General features: G+C 41.9%; 1 long non-coding RNA gene across 3 annotated transcripts in view; it reads right to left on the reverse strand.

The window, feature by feature from the left end:
• Positions 1-24,665, reverse strand: part of LOC103347859 (uncharacterized) — a 210,790-nt gene that overhangs the window by 119,165 nt on the left and 66,960 nt on the right. For all 3 annotated transcript variants that reach the window (XR_011389676.1, XR_007918935.2, XR_516366.3), the window contains exons 4-5: positions 5,418-5,516; positions 5,225-5,323 (exon numbers count right to left, since the gene is read on the reverse strand). This is a non-coding gene — a long non-coding RNA (uncharacterized lncRNA). The remainder of the gene's footprint in view (positions 1-5,224; positions 5,324-5,417; positions 5,517-24,665) is intronic.

Raw genomic sequence — 24,665 nt, forward strand, 5'->3', positions numbered from 1 at the left:
TGCCAGTCTCTGTCTTTCTCTCTGCCACTCTACATTTCTTTAAAGTAGATGAAAGATGTTAAGTGCTACTTAATTCATTTACATGTAATATAATTATTTATATTACTATTTTGTCATTTTGCTATTCGCTTTCTATGTCTCATGTCATTTTCTCTTCCTCTTTTAATGCATTTTTGTGTTAAATAAATGTTTCTTGGTATACTATTTTAATTCCTTTGTTGGTTTTCTGAATATTTTCTGTCTTCTCCATACTTGCCCTAGGAGGTATAATATGTTCCTTAACTTATCACAATATACTTCAAATTGATAGCAATTTAATTCCAGGAACACATGGAACTTCTCTGTGATGGGCCTTCACTTCCGTCCCGTCTTTGTGTTAATATTGTCATAGCCAGTATCTTCATGTGTTACAAGCCCAGCAGTACAGTTTTATAATGGTTCTATTTAACCATCTTCTAAATCAGTTAAGACAAAAAGAAGAGAAACTTTATAAGCACACTGTTTTTTATATTGACCTATGTAACTAATTCCACAAGTACTGTATTTCTTTAAGTAGATTTGAGCTACCATCTTGTGTCATTTTCTTTCAGCCTAAAGAAATGTCTTTAATATTTCCTGTAAGGTACATTTGCTGGCCATACATACTCAGTATTTACTTCACCTTTTTTTAAAGTTTTATCTTATTTATTTGAAAGGCAGAATTGCAGAGAGAGAGAGATAAGGAGGGAGAAGCAGAGAGACAGAGAGGTCTTCCATCTGCTGGTTCACTTCCCAAATGGCTGCCATGGTCAGGGCTGGGCCAGACCAGGAGCCAGGAGCTTCTTCCAGGTCTCCCACGTGTGTGCCAGGGGCCAAGCACTTGGGCCATCCTCCACTGTTTTCCCAGGTGCGTTAACAGGGAACAGAATTGGAACTGGAACAGCCGGGACTCGAACCAGTGCCCACAGAGGATGATGGTGCTGCAAAGTGGCCGCTAGACCTGCTATGCTTCACTTCACCATTTTTTAAAGCAAACATTTTTATTTTGAGCTAATTGTGGGTTCTCGTGCAGAATAACACAGAGGCACCAAGGACCCTTCACCCAGCATCCCATGATGGTGACATCTTGCACAACATCATGATCGGGATGTTGACATGACACAGAACCTGTCCATCAGCACCAAGATCCCACATGTTGCACGTTTATAGCCTGGCACACTTTTCTTCTACTTCTATCCCCTTCTTAGTCCCTGGCAGCCACTGATACATTCTTTGGTTCTATAATTTTGTGATTTTAAGAATATTAAATAGGTAGAATAAAACAAGTTATCTGCTTTTGAGATTGCGTCCTTCCTTTGACATATGCCCTTAAGATCCATCCAAGTTATTCCACGCATCAAATGTGTTCCTGGCTCAGTGCTGGTTGCTATGCCAAGGCATGTGTCACTTCAGTTTAACCGTCCACCTGCCGAGGGACATGTAGGTTGTCTTTTCCTCACTATTGTGAATAAAACTACTATCAACATCACCATACAGATTTTTTTGTGTGTGTGAATGTAAGTTGTTATTTCTCTTGTATAAATTCCCTGGAGGACAACTGCTAGATCTGATCACGGCATGTTTCATTTGGTAGGATGCTGTCTATTTCATTTTTAATTGTATATATTACTTCAAATTAATGTAAAAATCTTTAACATAAATATACATTGGAACAGTTTAATTTAAGTCTTAATTACTTTAACATTCTGCAAAGCACGTGAATAATTGACGCTCTAATTTGGGTTAAGGGAATTGGTATTCAGTTTCATCTTCTGCAGCGTTTCCCAAGCAGCACTTCATTCAATGATGTAAGCTTTGGCTGTTACCCTGTACCGGATGCTATTTACACATGCTTAGGAGGTAGTCTTAGCTCTCCTGCACAAAACAGTGTTAGTGCACTGCATACTAGAACCAGCCATAAGAAACTACCTAGAAATACTTGCTAAATCCTGAGCACTAGTTTCTATTTATCAAGGTCCATGGAGGGTCACAGATAGAACCAAGAAACTATGGCGATGAATATTTATGAACTCATTTTTCACTGGGGATGTTGCTTTAGTTGACGTCAGGCATTCTTTTGCAGTCATCAGTTAAAGAGCCACTCTGGAGGCAGAAAGTCTAACTGTTCCGCTTCCCACTGAACACGAGTACCAAAACCGGGGCCTTTGATTTTCCAGGGCCATCACAACCTCATAAATTTAAGGAAATGAGTTAATAACAATGGTGATAATCCATTTAGGTTTTTTGCTTTTCCACTCCTTCCAGCTACTCTCTCTGTTTTTGGAGCAGTCCAGCTGCAATCACGTTATATTGAAATCATGTGTTAATACATCTGTCCTGTTCTTCAGGCTGGATATTGCTTTAGGGCAAGGGCTGTCTGACTCATATACATCCCTCCCTGGGAACCCTCAGGCGGCAGCAGAGCGAACGCAACACAGTAGACACTCGTTAAATATAATCCTCAAGCTCAGTTCTCTAAGCTATGACCAAGCTATCTTCCAGAGTTTGGACTATTTTACATTCCTACCACCGACGTGTATGTAATCCAGTTCTGCTTCGTACCCAACAGTATTCGGTGCCGCCACTGTTTTTGCTGTTAATCATTATGATAGGGCATAGTGATATTTCACTGCTGTTTTAATCTGTGTGTCCTGATGGTTAACATTGTTTATGAGCTTGTCATTTGCGTATTGTCTTTCGTGACTTATTTGTTCACATCTTTTTCTCATGTTCTAATCCATTTTGCTTTTTTTTTAAATTTTATTTATTTTTTATTTTTATTTTTTTGACAGGCAGAGTGGACAGTGAGAGAGACAGAGAAAGGTCTTCCTTTGCCGTTGGTTCACCCTCCAATGGCCGCTGCGGCCGGCGCACGGCACTGATCCGATGGCAGGAGCCAGGTACTTATCCTGGTCTCCCATGCGGGTGCAGGGCCCTAGAACCTTGGCCATCCTCCACTGCACTCCCTGGCCACAGCGGAGAGCTGGCCTGGAAGAGGGGCAACCGGGACAGAATCCGGTGCCCCGACCGGGACTAGAACCCGGTGTGCCGGCGCCGCAAGGTGGAAGATTAGCCTAGTGAGCCACGGCGCCGGCTCCATTTTGCTTTTTAATGATTGAGTCTCTAGTACTCTTTATACACTCTATATAATACTCTTTTGTTAGATCTGTAACTGTGTTTCTCCAGGTCTCTGGCTTGTTTTTTCATCATCGTAACAGGGTCATTTGTAGGGCAAAGTTTTCCTGGTGATGAATCCCAGCCTGTCAGGTTTCTCCTTTATGCATCCTACTTCGCTGTCCAACCTGCCTGTCCCTAGGTTGTTCCATCTTTGTCTAGGAGTCTTCTGCTTTCTGCCTGCTTTCACACAAGATGTGGGGTTCGGGTCAGTGTTCTCTGTTATGCTTTGACCACGGAGGTTCATTAGCTGCAGCACCACCTGTGTGAAGGCCCTCTTTCCTCAGGGACTGCGTCACAGCGGCACTGTATTTCCTATCAGAAACTACCCAGGCGTGTTCCTACGGATGGGCTCCTGAGCCCTCGAGTCCGTCACACCGGCCAAGGCGAGCAAATAACACTTGGTCTTGACTAATGACTAATCCTTCTCACTTTCTCCTTTTCAAAATTGTAAAACTATTCTAGTTTATTTGCATTTCCACCTAAAACAGAATAATCCTGTCCCTTGTAACTAAAACGCTGACTGGAATTTTGACATCCAAGCATAATAATTTGGGGAGAAAAGCCATATTTACTATCTTTAGTCTCCCAAGCCATAAATATTTCATGTATTCATATCTACAATACACACATATTTCCAATTATTTAGATCTTTATCTCATTCATGTTTTACAGTTTTCAGCATACTAGTGCTATGCATGTTTTACTAGATTTACATTAAATATTTTACATTATTGAGTAGCTATAAATTATATGGAACTTTCAATTTTTTTAAGATTTATTTATATATTTAAAAGGCAGAGTTACAGAGAGGCAGAGGCAGAGAGAGAGAGAGGGCTCTTCCATCTGCTGGTTCACTCCCCAGATGACCCCAACAGCCAGAGCTGCACTGATGTGAAGCCAGGAGACAGGAGCTTCTTCCAGGTCTCACACGTGGGTGCAGGGGCCCAAGCACTTGGGGCATCTTCTATTGCTTTCCCAGGCCATAGCAGAGAGCTGGATCAGAAACAGAGCAGCCAGGACTCAAACCAATTCCCATATGAGATGCTGGCACTGCAGGCTGCTGCTTTACCCACTATGCCACAGCGCCAGCCCAACATTTTCAATTTTGATGTCCTAATATTTTTACTAGTTATCCAAGTTTACTGGGGTAGCATTTCTCTAAGAAAACTCATCCTACTGTAGCCCATATATCCCTGGCAGCAGATACTTTTTTTCTAATGAAATTCTGACCCTTAACCTGAGTTTAATATTTCCTATTTTATAGGAGCCTGGAATTAGAACAGAAGAAGGAGACTTAGTGTGGACTGATCACTTAAATGGAGAGCATGGGCTATGGAGAAGCCATGTACATGCTAAGCAACAAAAGTGTGATGGACTCACTGAGAGGAGGAAGAGGAATACAAGGAAAGAGGAATACGAGGAAAGGAGGACAAATAGATAAAACATAGAGTTTGCTTTCAACAACCGTGAGCTTTGCAGTTATGGGTTTGAGTCCACACCCAAGTCCTAGTCAACGAACATTCCCAGTATCCTTCTTACAAATTTCTTTTTCTTTTCCTTCCTTCCTTTGTTGTTTAAGCTAGCTTGAATCTGTTGTTGAAATCTACAACACCGGCCCTGGTGTTTTGGCGCAGTGGCTTAAAGTCCTGGCCTGAAGCACCGGTATCCCATATGGGTGCTGGTTCGAGTCCCAGCTGCTCCTCTTCCGACCCAGCTCTCTGCCATGGCCTAGGAAAGCAGTGGAAGATGGCCCAAGTCCTTGGGCCCCTGCACCCATGTGGGAGACTGGGGGAAAAGCTCCTGGCTCCTGGCTTTGGATCAGTGCAGCTCCAGCAATTATGGCAATCTGGGGAGTGGACCAGAGGATGGGAGACCTCTCTCTCCCTCTCTTTCTGTCTCTCTCTACTTCTGTAACTCTTTCAAATAAATAAATAAAATAAATCTTTAAAGAAAAAAAAAGAAATCTACAACACCCAAAACTGAGAAACATGGGTGAAAAACACAGGAATTCATCTATTCAACAACTTACCCTCAGCAACATCCTAAGCTTCAGACTTCAAGGAGTGAGGATGTTCCAACGATGGCTCTTCTCCTTGAAAGGTCACGTTCTCCTAGGGATTCCCTGTTGCTGATTTCCAACAGGGACACGTCAGTTTGTGTGAGCTGCCCTAACAAAGTAACACATACAGGGTAAGGTGAACACCAGAAGGAACCCTCCTTACAGTTCTGGAGGCTCTTAGTCCACGCTCCAGGTGTCAGAAGGTTGGCTTCCTCCTGGTTCTTCTCGTGTCTTCATAGGGTCTTCTCTGGGCCCCAATTTCCTGTCCTCATGAGAACATCAATCGCAGTGGTCAGGGCCCACCCCGACGACCTCATCTAACCTCAGAAACCTCTTGAAAGACTCTGTATCCACATAAAGTCTCAGTCTGAGGACCTGAGCTTTAGCATCTCACCAAGCGAATTGGAGGCAGCACGTCCCAGCCCCAGACAAGCGGTAATAGTCTATTCAATTACAGTGACTGAAACCACACACATACACAATACACGTGGCTGCCAAAACAAAGAAATTCTATGACTTCAAAAGAAAACATCATCAACTTCTCCTGAGAATTAACTCGTCATCTTTTTCTCTATTTTATCAAATTCTTTCCTGTATTGGAGCTGAGGCAAAGAAAATAACAGACAATTTATCTCACAGGCAACTAAAATTGTACCATCTCAAACTGTCAGTGATCTTGCACATGATATCAAATGATGTATTCTTCCTTCTATTGAATAAATAACATCGTTATCATTGTGATCTCAAATATAAATTTTTGTGGTTTTCAAAAAAAATTAGACTTTATTTTTTGAGAATTTGGGTTTGCTGAAGAATTGAACAGGAATACAGAGCACCCATTTTGCTCCTTCTCTGTACCTGCTTCTCCTCTCATTGGCTTCCTGGGGGTACAGAGGTGCATTTGTTGTCAATGTGACCCAGAACTGGTATATTATTATTATTATTAATTAAATTCCATGGCTTATTTTACAGCTCATTCCATGGGTCTTGAGAAATGTGTGAAGACATGTACCCACAGTTTTAAAGCACCATACAAATAAATTTTTAAGGAAAATATTTTAATAGAGTTTATGCAAAATATTTTGCTCTAGTTCTGTTCTGGTGTTCCATATATACCACTGCCATCAAAGATCACTACATTAATTTGGGGATCTAAGGGAAAGAGCGGTACAGTCCATGCTTGTCATACTTTGATATATGGTTGCCATGGTAATATATGTAAATAATTAATCTTTCCATGTAAAATATCTCTGAAGATCATTTTAAATATTTCCCTGTGATGAAGCTTTACCCGGAAATCAGCTAAAGTATTCATGAAAATAAAATCATATAAACTCCTAAAAATGTTCAGAAATAAAAGTTAAAAGCACTCTCACACTTTATTTAATTATGTAGGATGGTTACATAATGAAGCATGTAACTCCAAGCATTATTGTTTGGCATAATGACTACATTTTTGAAATTTTTAAAAGCATTGAGCAAGCACTATTCAGCAGACTTTGTTTTCATTCAACCCTTAAGTCCTTGAAGAGAAACCATAATGAACATTGTAACACATTTTGAAAGAAACATTTCTTGTACCTTTAACTGTTGCATTCAAGATACATCTTGCAAGGATCCACAGGTAATTTGTTTATAAAATCTAGATTGTTTTAACCATACCTGGAGTGGGGAATATTTTTTTTGTCAGAATAACACTACACTGGTTTTGGATGCAAGGACAAAGGCAGAGAGAAATTGACTATTCTCTAAAAACGTAGCAAATTGTTACTAAGTGCCTACCACATGCAAGACATGGTCCATGGATATACTGATGGGTTCAGAGAGATGTCCGCAGGTGAAGCCTGCTGCCCTATGTGTTGTGACAGCACCGGCACAAGCAGGAACAATCAGCCTTGGGGTCTGAGAAGCCTCCTGGGGAGCTGGTCATGGGAGTCCTGGATGATAACTAACAGTTCTTCCCGAAAAGATGGGACAAGATGGCACGGTGCAAGCAGTGTGTGTACGGGATTTTAAGCCAAAGTTCTCTAGAGTAGAGCATGTCTGATGCCAGGCTCGGTGTATTTCCTTGTAGAGTGGCATAGATAGAGGCCCGGGCCCGCGTGCCAAGAATCTCACCAGGAAGCTCTGCTCGTGTGTCGCGTGAACAAACATGGAGAGAACAGAGAGAGTCCAGAGACTTAAGGGAAAAACTGCTCTGGGTCCTTCAGCGTGCAGGCTTGGGGGACGGGAAGTGAGGAGGATTCCCTGAGCAGCAACCTGAATAAGGAGAGAAAGGGAGTTCCCATTTCCTGGCATTACAAAGTCAGAGAATCACAAGCGGTCACTGAGGGTGGCATTGGGGAGGAGGGGTAGCCAGGCGGCCCGTGGAAGCAAGCTGGGTTTTGATAAGGTGTTTCATAGAGAAATACCTACCAGATATCTATTAGTTAGAGAAATGCACTCTGAATCATGGGGGGGGGGGGGGGGGGAGGTGGGAGGAAGGGAGGGAGGAAGGGAGGGAGGGAGAAAGAGATCTGATAATAGAAATGTTTAAACCATTACAGCTGAAGTCATGAAATTACCCACGGATGGCACACAAGAGTCAGGAATAGGCCTTGGGAAGTAAAGTGTTGGTGCTGGGAAGAGTGGCATGGAGGAGAGTGATGGCTGTGTGTGCAAAGTCACGAAGGGCTAGCGCACCATCAGTCAAGGAGAGAGGAACCCTTGCTCTGGGAAAACAGAGCATGTGCTCCTTGTCTTCAGACAAATACTAAAAGCACAACTACAGGAGGATTCAGGCTACCAGCACATGGCAAGGGGCAGAAATGCCCTCTGCTTTTTTGACATAAATAACAAAATGTGAATAAAAAAGAAATAACAAAATTAAGTGGGTAGACAGATTTTTCAACAGGGAGCTCTTGCTATGAGGGGGTACTCAGAGCTAGAGAGGAGAGTGCACACTGAAAGCAAGCGCCGCGGCTCACTAGGCTAATCCTCCGCCTGCGACGCCGGCACACCGGGTTCTAGTCCCGATTGGGGCGCCGGATTCTGTCCCGGTTGCCCCTCTTCCAGGCCAGCTCTCTGCTGTGGCCCGGGAGTGCAGTGGAGGATGGCCCAGGTGCTTGGGCCCTGCACCCCATGGGAGACCAGGAGAAGTACCTGGCTCCTGCCATCGGATCAGCGCGGTGTGCCGGCCGCAGCAGCCATTGTGGGGTGAACCAACGACAAAGGAAGACCTTTCTCTCTGTCTCTCTCTCTCACTGTCCACTCTGCCTGTAAAAACAAAACAAAACAAAAAAAGCAAGCGGCCCACTGGCTAGTGGAATCACACTGTCGGGAAGAGACTGGGGCTTCAAGCCTGCTGGAGAACGCGTGACGAAGCTTGCGCACAATGAAGTTCTTCACAGAGAAGAGAACGCGCTGGGTAAATCCAGTAGAACCCACTGCAAACGCCAGAATAAGCAAAACCTCACCGGGCAGTAAATTTCTTAAAAGTGACTCGTCAGTCACTCTAATCCCGGAACTATAATGTGTGCAAATTAGAGTTCCATGTACAAATCGTCACCCAAGTCCTGATGCCAAAGTGAGGAAGAGTATGAAAACAAGCTCGCTTCTCAGACACCCTCAGCCTGCCAGGGCAGACGGAGGCAGATGCACCCGCGAGAGACTCTTCTCAACACAGCGCACAGGAGGCTGGACGACGACAGCATCCTCTCCTAAGGAAAAGCAGCCTCGGAAAATTACAAAACACAAGAGCATGAGCCGCGGTGGTGGAGAGTCAGGACACAGTGAATAATGAAGGCATTTCCTAAGAGTGAGTCTGAGGTGAATTCTTAATGTTTCCAGAAACTGGGCTTGGAGAGAAGATGAGAAGTCATCAACTGCAGGGTGTGTGCATTTAACAATGAGAAAGATTTGATTACCGGTAGCCCTGATGAGGAGGAGAGGTTGAAAAGATGAAATGAAAATCATTTGAAGAGTAAGGAACAGTCAGCATTAAAATGTCCCTAAAGCAATATTTACAGCACTGGTGGAGGAATTAGTTTTAAACACTAGCAGAAATTTTTGTTTTGCAAAGCGAGGAAATAAAGTATAGGTGAATGAGAATAAATCTTTAGGAAAGAGTAACAAGAACAAATTTCAATTTCATTACATGGTATCACTTAACTCATACAATCATGGTGAGACGCAGACATTATTACCAACCTTCGAGAATATAGAGAAATTACTGGGCATGCAAAGAAGCATGAAAATAATGTCCATAATGAGAAAATGATCAGACTCAGATAAAGAAAGGAATAACTGAACTGGAACAAAAGATTCTAAGCAAATATTATATACTCCTTATGTTTAAGAGTTAGCAAAAAATCATGAGCATGTCAAGAGACCTGAAAGATGTGGTTACAAACATCTGAAGTGTTCACTGGAAGACATTAACAGATTAGTCATTGCAAGAGAAGAGGGCAGTGATACTAAACACACAGTACTAGAAACCAGCCAAAACAAAACCAAACTCGGAAAATCATTTAAACTAAGGAGCACGAGCTTTGAGACAACAGCAAGGGGTCTGATTTATGTTGAACTAGAAAATTAATGGCTGAACATTTTCCAAATTTGGGGAAATTAATAAATGCAAAGATCTCAGCAGACAAACAAGTATTAGGCATGATAATGTGAAGAAAAAAATATAACTATAGCAAAGTACATTATGGAAACAAATGGCTGAACACCAGTGATGAAGAGCTAATTCTAAATGCTAAGGGCGGGGAGGGGAAGGCAGGGTGGATACTCACTCATTAAATACAGAGAGTCCAAGAGAAGAATCACAGTACCCCTGCAAGTAGCAACCATGTAAGGCAGGAAACAGTTGATTTTCCTAGATTACTTACAGGAAAACATGATCAACCTGTAGTACTATACCAAATAAAAACTTTCTAAAAAGTAAAGAAAAATAAACAGTATTTCAGGCTTTAAGATGATTGAGAATGTGTTAGCAGGATTCTATTCATGGGATGTGTTGACTGGTAAAGGAAGTGCTTCAAGCAGAAGGAAAATGATACAAGAGGAGAATCTGGATCCACACAGAAGTGTGAAGAACACTAGAAAACTACAATATGGGTGATTACAACATGCTATCTTTCTTGTCATTCAAGGCAAGTTAAAAACAATTGAGTATTTAAATCAAAACAATAGTAATGTATTATATTGCTATACCATGTCAAAATAAAATGTGTGACAACATGTAAAGAAGTGAAATGGAAGCAAATTATTGTTGTTTTTAATATTTGTGAAGTATTAGTATAGTGTATTATTCCTTGAGTTGATACTATAATTAAAGATTTATTGGGGCCGGTGCTGTGGCACAGCAGGTTCATGCACTGGCCTGAAGCACCGGCATCCCATATGGGTACCAATTCTGGTCCCAGCAGCTCTTCTTCTGATCCAGCTCTTTGCTATGGCCTGGGAAAGCAGTGGAAGATGGCCCAAGTCCTTGGGTCCCTGCATCCATGTGGGAGACCTGGAGGAGGCTCCTGGCTCCTGGCTTCATATGGGCACAGCTCCAATCATTGTTGCCAATTGGGGAGTGAACTTGCAGATGGAAGACTTCTCTCTCTCTGCCTCTCTTCTCTCTGTGTAACTCTGACTTTCAAATAAATAAATAAATCTTTAAAAAAATATTTATAAACATTAAAGCAATCAAATGCAATAATGTATAATTAATAAAGCACTATAAAGACACAATAGAATCCCAAAACTATTCTATTAGTTCAAAAGAGAAGAAAATAAGAGAAAAAACATGAACATAGAACAGATGGATCAGAAAGAAAACAAACAGCAAGATGGTAGATTTAAACCGAATTATATCAATAACCACATTAAATATAAATCGTCTAAATACCTTAATTATAAAGTGAAGGCCATCAGATTGCATAACAAGCAAAAATTGTCCTAATATCACTTTTAAGAAACCTATTTTAAATAGAAAGATGGAACTATATTTTTAAGTGCAAGTAATTAACATTTTTAACAATGTATTTATTTATTTGAAAGGCAGAGTTACAGAGATGCAAAGGCAGAGAGAGAGAGAGAGAGGTCTTCCATCTGGTGGTTCACTCCTCACATGGCCACAACTGCCAGAGCTGGGCTGATCCGAAGCCAAGACCCTCTTCTAGGTCTCCTACATGGGTGCAGGGGCCCAAGTACTTGGGCTATCTTCTATTACTTTCCCAGGCCATAGCAGAGAGCTGGATCAGAAGAGGAGCAGCTGGGACTCGAACTGGTGCTCACAGAGATGGTGACACTGCAGGCAGCGGCTTTACCTGTGCTACACCACAGCACCAGCCCATAATTCACATTTAACAATGACAATGATGATCTCAGCCAAGATTTGGTGAATCTCAGAATTATACATTATTCCATAGAGAATCAAACAACCAAGAATACACAATATGAAACTTCTCATGGCAGATCTATAAAGGAATCAGTTCAAATTAAAAGGAAATTGTATAGCTGTGAGGAGACTTGTCATTTTGAAGAATGGAATGGACTCTAAAGCAATATTTAAGGAATCAGGAAATATGCTAGAAGTCACAGGGTTAGTTATCTGATGATAAAAACATGTGAGTTCTAACAATAGGGGGAAAAGCATCCGGAGAAAACTAAAACATCCTCAAGAAAGTGATTAAATAGAAAAATGTAAAATGTAACATGAATTCAAGCAATTATTTACAGTAAACTGAAATTCAATTAACTGGATATTAGGAACTAGTTTTCCCAGTAGCCTTCAGGCCAAGACACTGGAATCATAGACAAAGTAATTCAATCCTGTCCCATTCCCCTTTTCCTTAGTGGTGATCATTTTCAGAACGAGTATTTAAATCACACATTCTGGTTTCAAGCTTTAGGTTATTGTTATAGTCGATAAAACAGGGTTTTCAATTTAATGACCAAAATGTGTTTTTAACTTTGATGACACTGGAAGGAATGACATGATGACAGAGAAGCTGAGAAAAAAACAAGAGCGCTAATCACACAAGTAAAGAATTAGAACTGCAGACCAACATTTGTGAAAATAAAAGTAAACTATGGATAAATTAAATGAACTCTCTCTTTCTCTACACACACACACACACACACACATAATTACAAATCCTACTTTTACAGTCTTGTTATTCAGCCTTGCACTTGTGAGTGTGTTGCACACGTGTGTATAATAGGGAGTGTAAAAGGCTAAGTGAAATGCTTGTTTTTAACTACATTAAATCAAAAGACATTATCTAGCATTGATCAATCAACAAATCTTCAAATATATATTAAATGACTAAAGGCAGAAACCATACACAGAAGTACCTTCCAGGAAACAAAGTGAAAAAAGGGAGTTGAAGTCAAATACTGTTCATTTATCAATGTCAGCCCTTGAATATTATTCAGGTTTTTTTCAAAATATGTTTGCATATTACCTTTATTTACATTGATTAACAAATGAGGTCAGAAAAATATCTCCCAGATTGCCCAAATTCTCATCCTTGCCACATGTTATTGTTGGTTTCTACATTTTTATGTTAAAGTTTATACCTTCTATTTTTTAAAGATTTATTTATTTATTTCAAAGTCAGAGTTACACAGAGAGAGAAGGAGAGGCAGAGAGAGAGAGGTCTTCCATCCACTGGTTCACTCCCCAATTGGTCGCAACGGCTGGAGCTGGGCCAGTTAGAAGCCAGGAGCCAGGAGCTCCTTCTGGTCTCCCACATGGGTGCAGGGGCCCAAGGACTTGGGCCATCTTCTACCACTTTCCCAGGCCATAGCAGAGAGCTCCATAGGAAGTGGAGCAGCTGGGTCTTGAACCAGCGCCCATATGGGATGCCGGCATTGCAGGCCAGGGCATTAACCTGCTGCGCCATGGCGCCGGCCCCAAGTCTATACCTTCTTAAGAAAAGCATATGTAAGATTCACTTCCTGTTGTTAAAACCTCCCACATATTACCAGCCACAAGAGAATGAACATTCTTTCCTTAGGCTAATTTTTATTATGGATGCTGAATTTTAAATTCATAACTATAGCACAGAAGAGAGAAAGGCTGCTTTTAGGATTCAAGGTTCTCTTATCATGATGCCAATATTTTCCACTTTATCTTCCTTTTCCCTGCTGCATGAACCATTCTCGCTGACACAGAGTCATATGCACCTGCTCATCATCCACACTCACATGGAAAGTAACACTGCAGGACTGCCACGTGCCAGCCATTGCAAAGACAGGTTAGAAACACGTGTCAAGCACAATGATGGGACATGAAATCCAGAGTTCTTAATATTACAGAAGAATAACTCTTCCAATGTCTGTTAGGATCACAGACAGACAGACGACGCTGTCATAGAGAATCAGACAGCTAAGTGAAAAGGAAGACAGGTGCCAGAGCATTTCAGCTAGTGTTCTACCTTGCATCAAGTTCAAAAGCTCACAAACTTAGAAACTTCCATCCATGAAAGTCATCACAGTGACCAATTGAAGCTTTAAAAGTTACTGATCAGTTATTTGAAACCCCAAAATCTTGTAAAAAAAAAAAAACTACTCTTTCATCTCTTCTATTTTTACAAATAAAAAAAAAACTCTTTAAAAAGCAAAGTTATTTGCAGCCATGTAAGATGTCTGTCTGTTTGACATGTTATTATGCTCATGATAAAAATCTAAAAAACAGGGCCGGCGCCGCGGCTCACTAGGCTAATCCTCCGCCTTGCGGCGCTGGCACACCAGGTTCTAGTCCTGGTCGGGGCGCCGGATTCTGTCCCGGTTGCCCCTCTTCCAGGCCAGCTCTCTGCTGTGGCCAGGGAGTGCAGTGGAGGATGGCCCAAGTGCTTGGGCCCTGCACCCCATGGGAGACCAGGAGAAGTACCTGGCTCCTGGCTTCAGATCAGTGCGGTGTGCTGGCCGCAGCGTGCCAGCCGCGGCGGCCATTGGAGGGTGAACCAAAGGCAAAGGAAGACCTTTCTCTCTGTCTCTCTCTCTCACTGTCCACTCTGTCAAAAAAAATAAATAAATAAAAAATAAATAAAATCTAAAAAACAACCTCTGGGTTGGTGTCGTGCTACAGTGGGTTAAGCTACAATGTGTGCTTGTGAACCCCTATCAGAGGGCTCAGGCAGGTCCCAGCTGCTCTGCTTCCAAACCAACTGCTCGCAAATGCACCCATGAAGGCAGTGGAAGATGGTCCACAGCCTTCACCCATGAAGTTCTGGCTTCTGGCTTCGGCCTGGCACAGACCTGGTGGTTGCAACCACTTGAGGAATGAACAGAAGATGTCTCCGTCTATCTGTCTCTCTCATTCTCTCTCCCACCCCCCATATCAAACAAGCCAACAAATAAACAGACATTTTTAAAAAGCCTAAGACTAAGAACATTTGTAAGTCTCAAAACCAAGGTCTAAGTTGGGTTATCAGAAATTCATCCTCCTTATTTTGGGAGCCTGATAAGTGAAAGATGGATGCTGACTTTTTTTCTTACCCTGTAAGGCAGATGTTAATAGCATCCTTCATTCATGACCAATCTTTTTATGAAAGCGAGTGCCGTGGGATCAGGGCACCATGTTGCCTCTAATTGCAATATGGGCAGATCTGCATCAGTGATTTGAACATTAAACACCCACATTTGTTACTTGCACTGCTAGCATTGTGCACACAGAAAAAGTTATGACAAAATCACCTCTAGTTCAGGAGGTATGAAATTCAAGCAGAGAGTACGTGGGTGGACAAATGTAGGAGAACACACAGCACCATGGGTGGTATAAAAAGCTGAGAGCAGAACACACATTCCTTAAGCGCAAAGTTGGAGGTGCATCTCAGGGAGATGTGCACTGCTCATTAAGGAGGCAGAGGCGCCCACCTGTAACACTCAGATTCCCAGGTCACTCCATAAGAACACCACGAGGGTGTTTAAAGCAGCCTTCACAGAGATTCGAACCATTTTCTAACAAAAGAAATATTCACTACGCTAACACACAACCTGGTAACAAGCAGATAATGTGGAAATCACAGTCCAGTTGAAATACGGTCGGAACTGCTAAGCCTCTAAGACAACAGCTTAAACCTCCTAAAAACTTAACTCAGACTCAACTGTCAGTGAGTTTTGGCACATCTCAAATGTCACTGATAATGTAGAGTGTAAAAACCCGAGCGAACTTGGGGCTAAATGAAGAAATCCCAGTACAAATCAGGGAATAACCAGAATGCAACACAAAAGAAATTACAGGTCATATATAGCATTGGTGTAAATGCATGGGAATCTCAAAATAAGGGAAAGTCAGCGTAGATTGAGTTAGCCAAGGAAAGTCTCAGGAAATAGTGACTTCTTGTCTGGGTTTTGGCCCATGTGTTAATCATGTGTATGCCACATGGCATAGTGTGTGCATTCACTTGGATGTCACGTGCCTCCAAACTGCAGAGAAAATCGGGTAAAAAGAGGAAATGGTTTCTCTATAAATCAAGAAGAGAAAAGGACAAAGATTCGGTAAAACCGGCTCATTGTGAGAAGAGCTTAAAGGACACTCAGAGCAGCGTGCACCTGCTCGCTGAAGGACACAGCCAGCAGAGTAAAATGTCGACACAGACTTCCAGAAAGGATTCTCCGACAAGACTGCATGGTGAGAATGAAATCCACAGGAACTTCCGGCAAGTACGATGCCATTTAAACACCCTTGCCATGCAGGGCTAAGAATCTACATCAGGTTCTTGGCCAACCGAAAGAACAGGAAACAGTACACAGAAGGCAATTTGTCGTACAACACCACCACACATCGCAGATCATTCTGATTCCAGCCACACGCAACACTCAGTGGCCTGAGGTTCACATCGCCAGTGCCCACCGACCACGTGGCATTGGAAAATTCCCCCTGCACGGGCTGGCTCAGGGAGCTGAGCTGTGTGAGTCTCTGGCTGGCATGATGCAGGCATTTTTTTTCCCACAGTAGAAACTGATTTAGATCACCCATGTGCCAGTGCTCAGAGGAGAGCCCGACACCAGGAAGCAACTGAAACACAGCAGAACGTAAATATTCTGTAATCACGGAAAAGAGCTGGGGGGTTGAAAATGAAAACAGTATCCCAGGCGTGCATTGTTTCATCGTCCAAAAAAGGTGTCTTTCTCCTTCTTTCTACTGTTAACCAAGGTTAGCCCAACCGGCAGGCTTCTTAAAAATCCAGACTACTATTACTTTTACCAACCTCTTTGCTTTGTCATTATTAATGCGATTAGTTTTATTATTGGAACTGGAAGGGAATAACAAAAGTAACCTGACTGTTAGAGTCCGCAAGCCATATCTGACTGTGGTGATAAAGGTGGTTCCCACTCAGTAACTTAGGAAATTAAAAACACTAAATCTAGGATTTTCTCCACTGGGACCTAATCCAGTCCAATTTAGAAGTTGAGGATTTATAAAGGCTTTTCTGAAAGAAATGGGAAAATGTCAGCTACAATTTCTTGCTAGACTTGAACTGAATCTATTAACCTTGCCCAGAGAATATAATGTTACAGTTATCTCATTTACAATGTTATTGTATATGATTTATGGCTGCAGTATCAAGCCTCAAACTAGGTTTTGTAGTTTTAAGTTAAATTTACATGTCTGTAATACAAATGATTTTTTCTTGTTCAGATAAAAAGATATTAAAAAGTGATTTATAATATTTCAGCTGGGTGAAAATATACAGTATGACTTCGTCTACTGAAGGGAAAAAAACATTAGGCAACTATTATGAATATGTACGTTCACGCTATTTAATGCTTCCCATCTTTTAATGTATGCCTTGTTATCAACCCCCAGACAGCTTTATGAATTACACGATATTGAGAATTCAATGGGACACAAATCTATATGAAAATCAGAATCAAAAGACCAACCAAAAGAAGGAGAAAGCACCTTCTATGCAGCTCGCCTAAAATTATGAATACTAAAACTCACCTAAGCGCGGCCATTTCTGCACACACCGTGTGCCTATCTCTATATGACCGTCTCTAAATGCGTCACGTAAGAGCCTCTGGGACACTGCTCCATTGCTGAAACCTGAGAGAATCTGCTTCCTCGTAAACTCTACGAGCTTAAGACTCGATCTGGGGGATGCTGGAGGCATTATGTACATTTTATTGGAAATGGTGGTTATAACAGCACCAGAAAGACAGCAGTGCTGGAGTGAGACCAAGGATTTCATGATGAGTTTACAGCCCACAAACAATACCCTACACACGTCAAATGCACATTAACAAGGAAAGCTACCTACACGCCCCCTAGAGAGTTCATGGGGCGTACACAAATGTTTTTCAGTTATACATGTCAAATAAACTTCACAGTTTTATTACACCTGAAGCCACTGCTATTCCAAGTGTATTCACTGATAATATATCCACATTCATTGAAGCAAAGTCAAATGTATATATGATGGCTCTTCAAAAAGTTCATGGAAAAATGAGTATTATTAAAAAACTGCACACAGATTTCAAAGAAGTATACACAGATGTCAATAACTGAGCTAAAGTAAACTTTCAGTTTTTTAAAGGTTTATTTTATTTATTTCAGATACAGAGTTACAGAGAGGTAGAGACAGAGAGAGAGGTCCTCCATCCGCTGGTTCACTCCCCAGGTGGCTGCAACAGCTGGAGCTGCACTGATCAGAAGCCAGGAGCCAGGAGCTTCCTACAGGTCTCCCACACCAGTGCAGGGGCCCAAGGACCTGGGCCAGCTTCTGCTGTTTTCCCAAGCCATAGCACAGAGCTGGATTGGAAGTGGAACACTCAGGACTGGAACTGGCGCCCATATGGGATTCCTGCACTGCAGTTGGTGGCTTTACCCGCTACGCCACAGTGCCAGCCCCAGGATGGACTTTTTTTTCATGAACTTGCTGTCTTTGGCACAGCAGTAACATGTGTTACATCTTGATGCCTTCTTCTTGTCCATTCTGCAATCCCTAGCTAATGGCTCTTATTCCCAGAACCCCATCAAGGACATCCTGCCATCCTAAGAATCACCTCCTTTTCACAAGATAACTGCTGTCATGCCACCTCTCACACCCACCCGCAATTCAGTTAGGACAAAGGATCACAGAAAAGCATTCAGAAGGTAACCATCAACTGAGGAAACCCTCTTCAAAGAATTTTCCGTGAAATTTAAGTTAAATTTACATGTCTGTAACACAGACATCCCTCCTTACATCTTATCAAAACCTTCAACGAAAGCTGAGAAATTCTGTTTGCTACAAGTAGTATTACAGGTGGTTGAAATATTAGGCTTAATTGCTATGTTGATTGTCACATACAAATTTTTTAACACACATACACACACAAAGGGTACTTCAAAAATTCATGGAAAGTGGAATTAAAAGATAAATTTATTTTGGTGCAAAAATATTTCAAATCCATGCAGTTTTTTTATAACAGACATTTCCCTGAATATTTTGAAGATCATTGCATCTATTGTTACACAATTTTATGAATATTATCCTTATCTTATCCAATGACTTTTTTAAAGTATATCATTTCTGATACTAATATTGTTGATTCTCCCTTATTTTTGTTTCATTTTCCTTGCATCTCCTTACCCAGCCTTCCATTTTTACTTTTACTCATTATTTTATGTAAATTATATAGAATTTGCTTTTTTCTTAATTCAACCTACCAATAACTTTTTCAAAAACAAATTATATAAGTGAATATATTTTATGTATTTCATACATACTTAAGAGCAGAGTGACTGTTCCCACTCTGTCATCCACCCATGTTGCCACCCTCTTTCCTTTCTTATTCTTTTTAATTTTTACAGTGACATGCTTTCCATTTATTTTATAATCACAAGCTTAATACTCCATGAAATAAAGAATTCAACAAGTAGTAAGTAAGTAGAAAAAACAGTGTTCCTGAGCAATAGAGACAAGGGCTGTGAACAAAAATCAAATCTCAAAATATCAACATCACTCATATACATTCCATTTTTGTGCTCTCCATACTAATTATCACAAATCAGGGGAAACATATGATATTTGTCTTTTTGGAACTGTTTTATCTCACTAAGCATAATCGCTTCCAGTTGCATCTATTTCGTTGCAAAAGATGGGATTTAATTCTTTCTTTACAGCTGAGTAGTATTTCACAGTGTCTATATACCACATGTTGTTTATCCATTCATCAGCTGATGGAGATCTGGGTTGATTCCATATCTTAGCTATTGTGAATTGAGCTACAATAAACATGGGGATACAGATTACTCTTTCATAGGTCAGTTTCATTTTATTTGGGTAAATTCCCAGGAGTGGGAATGCCAGGTCATATGGTAGATCTATGTTCAGATTTCTGAGGAATCTCCATACTGTCTTCCATAATGGTTGCACTAGCTTACATTCCCACCAACAGTGGATTAGGGTACCTTTTCCCCACATCCTTGCCAGCATTCATTATTTATTATTTTGATGACAGCTATTCTAACTGAGGTGAGGTGAAGCCTCATTGTGGTTCTAACTTGCATTTCCCTGATGGCTAGTGATCCTGAGCATTTTGGCATTAGTCTGTTGGCCACTTGGATTTCATCCTTTAAAAATTGCCTGTTCACGTTCTTTAACAATTTCTTACTTGACTATTTGTTTTGCTGTTGTTGAGTTTCTTGAACTCTTTGTAGATCCTGGATATTAATCATTTATCCGTTGCATAGTTTGTAACTATTTTATCCCATTCTGTTGGTTGCCTCTTCACTTTGTTAAGTGTTCCCTTTGCAGAGTAGAAACTTTCTAGCTTAATGTAATCTCATTTGTCTATTTTTGCTTTTATTGCCTGCACTTCTGGCACAGAGTTTTTGCCTATGCCAATGTCTTACAGAGTTTCCCGATTATTCCCTAGTAATTGGATGGTATCAGATTGCAGATTTACATCCTTGATCCATCTTGAGTTTTTATATAAGGTATAAGGTAGGGGTCTTGTTTCATACTTCTGCATGCAGAGATCCGATTGTCCCAGCACCATTTGTTGAAGAGAGGGTCTTTTCTTGAGGGATTGATTTTAGTTGCTTCTCAAAGATTAGTTGGTTATAGATGCATGGATTAATTCTTAGGGTTTCTATTCTGTTCCACTGCTCTACATGTCTATTTTTGTGCCAGTACCAGGCTGTTTTGATTACAACTGCCCTGTACTATCTCTTGAAGTCTAGTATTGTGATGCCTGTGGCTTTGCTTTTCTTGTTTAAGATTGCTTTAGTTATTTGGGGTCTCTTGTGTTTCCATATGAATTTTAGCATCATTTTTTTCTAGATTTGAGAAGAGCGCCATTGGTATTCTGATTGGGATCACATTGAATCTGTAAATTGCCTTGGGTAAGCATGGACATTTTGATATTAATTCTTCCAATCCACAAACATGGAACAGTTATCCCATTTTTGTGTGTGGATGTGTCTCCTTTTTAATGAGAGATTGCAGTATGAGCACATGTACTATAAAGACTGCAATACCTTATCTTATTAAATACTTATTTCCCTTTTTCCTAATTTTCCTGGTGTAACTTCTATTTATGTTTTCCTTTATTAATTCAGAAGTTCAAGTGTGCTTTTTCATTCAGTCGATGGGTGTGGCCTCTTTCCTTCTTTTCCTAACAAGGCATATTTTGTAAACTAAAAAAAAAATTATTTACAACATATTTGAAAAGCAGAGTGATAACATACAGAGAGAGAAAGAGAGAGAGGGAAAAACAGAGAGAGAGAAGAGATGGATCTTCCATCTCTGCTTCCTCCCCAAATGTTCACAATAGCTGGGGCTGGGTCAGGCCACAGTCAGGAGCTAAGACCTCCAAACAGGTCTCCCATGTGATGGCAGGGATCCAAGTATTTGAGCCATCATCTGCTGCCCCCTAGGGTGCACATGAGCAGAAAGCTGGACTGGAAGCAGAAGGAGCACTTGATCCCACGCATTCCGGTACAGGATTCTGGCATCCCAGGGAACCGGTTAACTCATGGTTCCACAATGCCCGTCATGTATTTCGTTGAGTTTACCTGAAGTCTTCCATTATATTCACTGTCCCCATATATGACAGGGGGCTAGTGGCCTATTCTATATTTATCCCACTTTTCTTCCTGGTTTTATTTCAAAATTCCCAGGCCCCCTTGCGTGTAAGGACGAAGAAGGAGATGCCAGGAGAGGTCCATATTCAAAGGGAGCACCTCTGACGGAAACTGTTCCACCATGAGTCATGTTCTCTGCGGTTCCCCATGCCCACCCCTTCTTCCCCGAAGCAGAGATGATCTGGCTGAGTTCTGGAAACTCTCCTGGGCCACGCGGCCACCATGGCAACGTTCTGTGCTGGGGAACAGATGAGGGATGGATGAGGCGGAGCCCCTGATGATGCCATGGACTTTGTCATCAGATCCCTGGACTGCACTGGGCTTCTCTGAGAAACAGAAAGAACACAAAATGTGTTTAGTGAGGTGCAGGATTCTTGGTTAGGAGGAAGGACAGCTTTCTCATAAGCAAGCAGGTACAGTTGAGTATTATACATCTCTTAATTTCTTGTCCTTATCGTAAGGTTCATGCGACTCAGCCTTTACTCCAATTATGATGAATTGTCTTCTCCCAGGATGCTGTGTTTCTCCCTTGAGCCTGTCACTTGGAGAATAGGACAGGATTCCAGCACGCTCATCATTTCTCTGTGGTTCCCTCTTTCCTGAGACTTGTGCAACACACTCACTTGCACTCAACTACCACCTGAGGGTAGGAAGCAAACCTGAGACATCACTGTGAGACAGGCACATGGAGGAAGCAGTCAGGCACCTGCAGGTCTCGGCTCCTGTGATCTCCAGATTGGGAGACAGGCTTGCTTCCCTTCTCTCTAAAGACAAACAGCCCGCTGCCTACACCAGACTCACAAGAGGTCGGGGGCCCAGGCTGACTAGACAGAGCCAAGGCTCACTGTATGCTCTCTGTAGGGCATTAGCATGATCAGTGACACAGCTGGCAGCCGTGGTGATGGGAAACCCATGACAGCACAAGGAGCTAAGGGGGGTGGTAGGGAGATCCTGGGAAACCATCTGCTTCCTAGAAAACCCATGAATATCCCTACCCCTACCCCCTTATAAGAATGTACCTTCCCTTTCACTAAACAACCCGTATAATGTCAAACACAGCTCCAACCCCAGCCCCCCAGGAGCAGACCTCACCGTGTCTGTGCAGTGTGGATCTTTGCTTTCTCAATATGATGCTGTTATGCCCAGTTCAGTTGTCCCCAAAGACCACCAAGGAGCCGATACTGCTGTAAAGCACATGAGAGTTTTATTGCAGGTCTGGGACTGGACTCTGAATCCACACCGACGCAGCGGGTCTGAATTGAGAGCCCCCACCCTTCAGTTAACAGGGTTTTTATAGGGTTTTCAGAGACATTCTATACATCATGGTCCCATTTAGCAAATCATCTCATCCTGCGGGAAATTCAAAGGACATCTCTTAGAATTGATTAGTGCATCCAGTGGCGGGAACGGATCTACCAAGGGTGGTTGGATGGCTTTGGGGTTGATGCCTTTTGAATTGATTGGCCGAAGCATAGTGTCCGAGCTGATGGGGTGTACGTGCCGAACTTCAGGGTCTCAGGAAGCTATCAATCACTTTATCTGCCCTGAGAGGACACCAGGAACTCTAGGTATTTCTGTTATCTGCTAATCGGCTGTTGCTAGGAGAGTTTATCACAAGGGGAGTTCATTTATTTACTTTTAGGAGCTTCTGGCTTAGGGTTCAGGGCCTGGTCAGGTCCAAGTTACAAGATGGAGGCCTAATTAAAACTAGTTACACCTTGATCCAGGCTCAGGTCTCACAATGCTTGCTGCTCATCACTGTCCCCTCCTCGCCCCCGAATTCCTTCCTGAAGCCACAGGCCCCCAGGTGCCCAGCAGCCTTGCTGTCCAGCGCCACACCAACCAGAAGGTTTCCTATACAGAGTCTCTCTCTATGCCTTCGAGAGTCTTTCCCTAGCCCCGGTAGCATCCAGTTAGGAACAGCCCGTGTGCCTCATCCACTCAGATTATCTCCCATTGCCTGTCTCCCTCTTCCTATCATTCTCATTTCTGTTCTGCTGTTCACTTACATCCTTTTATTTATCACTTTCTTCAGCCAGGATAGGTAGGTGCATCCACTCTGAAATCTTGCGTTTCCACTAATTATTAGCTGTCATCCTGACAGCCTCATAATACTCTGCTTGGCTACAAGGTTCTTGGATTTCAATTGTTTTGTTCCAGCTGTCTACAGATGCTACCCACTCCCTCCCAGCTGTAAGTACTGGAAATGATACGTAATTTTTTTCTAAATTTCTAAAATTCCTGGTCTTTCACTGTTACTTTTTTATTGTCGTTGTCATATTCTCATTGTATGAATAGATGTAAATCCCATGTCTTTACATACCTCCAAAAACACTGTGGAGGGGATTTTTAAGCATTTTTTTCTCTACATTATCTGTTTCTGTCAAAGTCACTTCATTTGTTTAAGAACTCGTTTTTCACAATGAATGCTTTTCTCAAGCACCTTGTAATCCTTGGTTGTCCATTCATATTTGGCATGAGTAAATTAAAGCTAATATTAACGTTAAACTTCGTGGACACTGAGTTGGCTTGCTGGGTTGGTGCATTTAAGATAAGTGCCGAGAAGTTTGATATGTTGATTTCAGATTCAAAATGTCAACATGAGGAAATGTTTTCTTTGTGGACTTTTATTTTCTTTAGAGGAAAAGCTTCCGGTAGGTTGTTCAGCAGCAGAAATGTCCCTGGTGATACTCCTGTGTGGGGCTGAGGTGGGGCTTCTGGGTCTCACTACTGTGCACATGAATTGGCAGCTGAATTCCCCTTTCACACCTGTGCCTGGCCCACATTCCTCCAAATTCCTGAGCCCCAAGCCTCTGTTGTGTTAAGGGAACAAGTAATTATTAGTGAACTTCTCTAGGAATGGGGAACTAGTAAATTCAACTGGAAATTCAATTATTAAAACTCATTTGATTTCTTTGCTGTTGATCAGCAAAGTCTCTCCTTTCTTCCTTTGGAACACAGTATTACTATACCCAAAGGACATGTGCTAGGGCCAGCATTGTGGCATGACCTGTTCAGCCATCAGCTTCCTGCTCATGTACCCAGGGAGGCAGTGGATGATGGCCTAAATGCATGGGTCCCTGTCTCCCACATGGGTGACTTTGATTGGGTCACCTGCTCCTGGCTTCACACTGGCCTAGCCCTGGATGTTACAGACATTTGGGGATGGAGCCAGTGGATGGAAGATTGCTTATGTACCCTCCTTTTTTCCTCTTTCTTGCCCTCTGTCTCTTTGCTTTTCAAATAGATAAATTTTTATTTGAAAAAAGACACATGTTCAGGACTGTCACTAACTTTATGGGAACAGTTAATTCAGGCTGCCATTGCATCACAAAAATAGTTTGAAATTTG

This window comes from Oryctolagus cuniculus, chromosome 6, assembly GCF_964237555.1.
Source record: "Oryctolagus cuniculus chromosome 6, mOryCun1.1, whole genome shotgun sequence".
In the NCBI taxonomy this organism is placed as follows: domain Eukaryota; kingdom Metazoa; phylum Chordata; class Mammalia; order Lagomorpha; family Leporidae; genus Oryctolagus; species Oryctolagus cuniculus.